Here is a 4,772-nt window from a genome sequence, read left to right as displayed (position 1 = left end):
TTTAGATATTATTGGCCCCAATTTAGCTCCATAGACATCGTCAGTGAGCAGTAATCGGTCCGAGTCGGTCTGAGTTCCTATGACAACCAATCAAGAGTGAGCTTGTTGGAAGGCCACACCCCTAGCACAGGCTCCACCCACTTTTACTGAAGCATCTGATTGGTCAGTTTATGACTTGAACTACAGAAGAACATGATAAAAAAATTAATCCGGTGTATCAGGGGGCGGAGTCAGTCCAGTTCTCAGATAGAATGTCGTAAACCACAAAGTCTCAGATCAGAAATGAAATGAAGCCCCGCCCACTAATGCTATTTGAGAAATATCACTTTTACATGTAGAAAGGAAGACACACCTATTTTTGCACCCTCTCTTTCCCCCTCCGTTGACCCTCTTTTGTAGCCCCGCCCATTTTTCACAGTGAAGAACGCCCACAGAAAGGAACTCTCCGGAGTTTCACTTATAATCAGAGATTAAAGCTGCTGTAGTCGGATGTTTGAGTCCCTAAAGGAAAAAGGGAACGCCGCTCATCTTCATCGGAGTCTTCATCAGAGTCTTCATCAGAGTCTTCATCAGAGTCTTCATCAGAGTCTTCATCAGCGTCTTCATCGGAGTCTTCATCAGAGTCTTTATCGGAGTCTTCATCAGAGTCTTCATCAGAGTCTTCATCAGAGTCTTCATCGGAGTCTTCATCAGAGTCTTCATCAGAGCCTTTATCGGAGTCTTCATCAGAGTCTTCATCAGAGCCTGAAGGTGTCTGAGGCTAAAATCTGTTTGAGCTGTTGTTTCTCATGAATGTATCACAGATCAATACTCTTGATCAGCTAAAGGAACTTTTATCAAATCTAAAACACTTTGAGGTCAATCTTTACAGAATCTTTTCTGATCTCTAAGCTTAAAAATAAATCCCTGCTGCTGCTTTCACTTTTAAGTTTTTGTAGCAAAAAAATAATTTGGTTTATTTTCACCTCCAAACTTTTACCCAATAAAAAAGTCAGTTTTATTCAGTAAAAAAGGTTTTAATTTCATTTTCATTTAATTTATTGAGTTTTGTTGTTTTTCCTTCATATTTTAGGATTTTAAAAAAGAGGAAAAAGCCATGAAATGAACCGTTTTCTGTTTCCTAAAGATTAAATTCAACTTGTTTGAAATTTGTAAAACAAAAACCAGAAAGAAAATAATGTAATATATTCCTCGATGATTTGTGGATCTTTGAGAGGAAAAATAAGAATTTATTATGAAAAATGTTTATAAAACAAACAAAAAAAACGACCAAAGATTGAATTTTGCATAAAATGCTCGTGTTGCTGCAGCTTCAAAGTTCTGATCAGCAGAACCAGGTCCAGGTTCTGGACAGAACACAGACGGGCAGCGCCTGGGTTACCATGGAAACCAAGTTTCTGCTTTCAGACGTTTGATTTTAAATGATGAAGGTCAGAAATGTTTCTGAGGGAAAATAAACTTTATTTGATTCAAAAAGGAAAAATTGGGTTTTTTTTTAAAACTTTTTCTGTCAAAAATATTTTTTGTTCTGCAGAAAAATGACGATGATTGAAGATTATCCAGAAGAAATAATATTTGATGATTGACCCTTTTATTGTGTTTGTTATGCACAGCGTTGCTTTTTTATTTGTCTCTGTTTGCATCTGAAAGATTGAATGTAGTGAAGTTCCCTCCAGCTGTAAGGAGGAAGAGGAGGATGGAGGAAGACCGCTGACGTCCTCTTCAGTTCAGGAGGAGGTTTATACGCTCGACGTCACAAATGATGTTCTGGGGAAGCTTCTCTGAACTTTACTGGAGGGTTTTAAAGTCAAATGTCATCATTTTGTGTTTTGAATCCAGTTCTGCTCCTCCTGATATATGGAGCTAAATTTGGGCCAACATTATTTTAAACCCAAATAAAATAATTTTTTTAAAAATTGGTCTTTGGCAAAAAAAAATGTAAATGTCCTATTTTAAAATAAACTTCATTATTTTCTACTTCAAATGTTGTTTTTTTACATTTCAAAACTCTAAATGTCATTTTCAAAACTTTTCAACTTTTTTTTGTTTTCGAAATCTGACAATTTCAAAATTGTGCCGTGTTTTAAAAAGTTTAGAATTGCAAAAAGTTTTGGACATTTTACATTTTTTTGGCCAAACATCAATTTTTTTTTTTTAGTTTATTAAATAATTTTGGCCTGAATTCATCTCCATACGGCCCTCATGGCTCTGATGCATTCTGGGTGGATGGATTCATGTTCTAATGGGATCCGGTTCCACCAGATTAGAGGGAACTTTAATCAGCACTGCTTTGTGATTATTACAGTTTGGTATCCTTTTATACTGTAAGACGTTTTTAATGCAATAAAGGATTTTTAAGATGAAAGCTGTGATCTTACTCTTTATGAACTCTAAACTTTGACATAAATCTGTTTAGAAGAACGTTTTTGCTTGACTGTCACGACAGCGTCATCATGTCTGTCTTCTGGGATCTTCAAGAAAATCTCCAAACAATTTCAAAGATTCCATCAGCAGTCCTTTAAATTATAATAATAGTTATTAACATTATGTTGACACTCAATGTCGCCTCACCGTACAGATAAATAAAAGTATAAAAACAAGAACTCAACAGTTAAAACAACCGTTCTGGACGCTGTAGACGAACATCTCTCATGTCTGCTGGACAGGAAGGCTTTAAGGAGGCGGAGTCACGAAGGACGACTCTTTAGAGTCCAGGAACACGAGGAGGACTCATCCAGCAGAGAGAAGCAGACGATGGAACCACCTCCAGGACTCGGTTCAGGTCCGGATCCAACCGAGAGAAACTTCTGGACAAACACGGATCCATGGAGCGGTTCAGGAAAACATCTCACTTCTGGACTGATGTTCTGATGAGACACAAGAACTTTCTGGAAACACACGTCAGGACTCAAACTGACGCCTTCAGTAAGGCATGGTGGTGGGAGTGTGATGGTGTGGGACTGTCAAAGCCTTGAGACTAAAGTCTGGTGGTGGATTGAAACCATCCGATCCTGAAGGAGGACGGTCATTTCTCCTGCTTTGAGGCTCGGGAGTTTGGGTTCAGAGAGATGCTCCTGTGGAGTCAAAGGTGGAAACGTTTGTGTTCTGCTGCTCCTGACACGTTTGTTTCCATCAACTGTCCTGCAGCTCCTCTCCTTCCAGATCTGTTTGTTCTTCAGCGTCCGTCCTCCTCCCTGCAGCTCCTGCTTTGCATTTTTCATAAAAACATAAATCACATTTTACCAAACAGCTTTGTTTAAGGATTATAATTAAACTCCACTGATGAGAGTTTGGATCAGAGGAACACCATCCTTCCTGATGCATGATGGAACCAGGAGATGTGAGCCTCTGATGGGTCATGATTGTCCACAAACATGCAGAAACTTCAGAATCAAGAGGCTGTTCAGACTGAGTCTACAGGCAACGTTTGCATGAAAGCAACAGAAATGATTCAAATTAAAAACATGTATGACATTGAGAGTATTTGTCTCTGAATTTTGCAGATTGATAATTATTAAAATACCCATTCAGCTGTTTTTGGTGTTAACACATAAATGATTTTAGTTATTTATGTTGAAATAAGTATTTAGTTATGATAATTTAAAAAATCCTAATATTTGTGGGATTGTATATGTTTAATTCTTTCCACTTCTTTTCAAGTCATTAACTTTATTGATTAATCAAACTCTGTCTTACATTTATTATATTTAATGAATGAATGTGTGTGAACTGTATGTAAAGACACAATGTCTATTAGTCAATAGGAGCAATTAGAATGTTAAGAAGATTTTAATTATTTTCTAAATACATTAATATTTCAAACAGATTTAATTAAAAAAACTACTTATTTTTATTTCATTTTTAATTGTTTAAACAAAAACGTAAAAAAAGCAAACAAACAATACTTTTCATTAAAAATGTAACGAAATTAACGTTTTGGTGCCCCCTTGCGGCCACAATAGTTCCTACAATCACTTTCCCAACGCTGCGTTTAAGAGCAAATACAGAAAATCGTTCATTTCAACATTTTCATGAGAACGCTGTGTTTTTGTGAAGTTGATGAATATTTGAGATTTCTATGGTGAAGACATAAAAGAATTTAATGTTTTATATGTTTTTATTCATATTCTAAAGATAACATGAGGTGTTTTTAACTTCCGCTTGACCATCCCTACTAGAATTACGACAGCCCCTGAAGGCATCACCGTTGCCAGACTGCCTTACATTGTTAACGTTGATTTCTCCCGTTCACGGCAGCATTCTGTCCTCCGAGAGGCGAACCGGAGCCCCAGCCTGCCCGCGCGCGCTCAGCACCGGGACTCTGCTCGGCACCGGGACGCTCACCGGAAAACCGTAAGCCGCTTTGGCGTTTTTCCCCCTAAACCGACAGTTTTCTGTCCGTCCAGGAGTCCGTGTTGGCGGAAAAGCTGACAGCGGCCGCTCGCGCTTCCTCGCCGCTCACGCGCTCCTGTTGTCAGGTGGAAGGCGGGTCGCGCCGCGCGGCGCCGTGCGGGTCATTTCAAGCCGAGCTAACGATGACTTTCCCCGCAGGAGGGGGGGCGCCGTGTCTCCCGGGGAAACGCCAAGCTTCGGAGTGAGACCCGGGGGGGCGGTGACGGCGGGGGCACCGGGAGTCTTTGTTGCTGAACCTTTTCCTCCGTGATTCCCACCCCCCCCGCGGGGCAGGAGCATGAGGGCGCCCCGGGACCCTCCCCACACCCGAGGCTGCTGCTAGGGAGGAGAGGAGGGGCGCGCCGCGCGGGGTCCAGAGG

General features: G+C 40.2%; 1 long non-coding RNA gene across 2 annotated transcripts; it reads right to left on the bottom strand.

The window, feature by feature from the left end:
- Window positions 1–2,144: 2,144 nt before the first annotated feature.
- Window positions 2,145–4,558, bottom strand: LOC112148259. Of its 2 annotated transcripts, none has more exons than XR_004948384.1 (2): window positions 4,225–4,558; window positions 2,145–3,206 (listed from the first exon to the last, which is right to left on the bottom strand). It is a non-coding gene; the product is annotated as an uncharacterized LOC112148259 (long non-coding RNA). The 2 variants fall into 2 exon arrangements; XR_002919600.2 differs by having other exon boundaries at window positions 2,145–3,203.
- Between the last annotated feature and the right edge of the window lie 214 nt (window positions 4,559–4,772).

The sequence above is a fragment of the Oryzias melastigma genome, linkage group LG9 (genome assembly GCF_002922805.2).
Source record: "Oryzias melastigma strain HK-1 linkage group LG9, ASM292280v2, whole genome shotgun sequence".
Taxonomy (NCBI): Eukaryota; Metazoa; Chordata; class Actinopteri; order Beloniformes; family Adrianichthyidae; genus Oryzias; species Oryzias melastigma.
The sequence above is the reverse complement of the archived record's forward strand: the minus strand, read 5'-3'. Positions and strand labels throughout refer to the sequence as shown.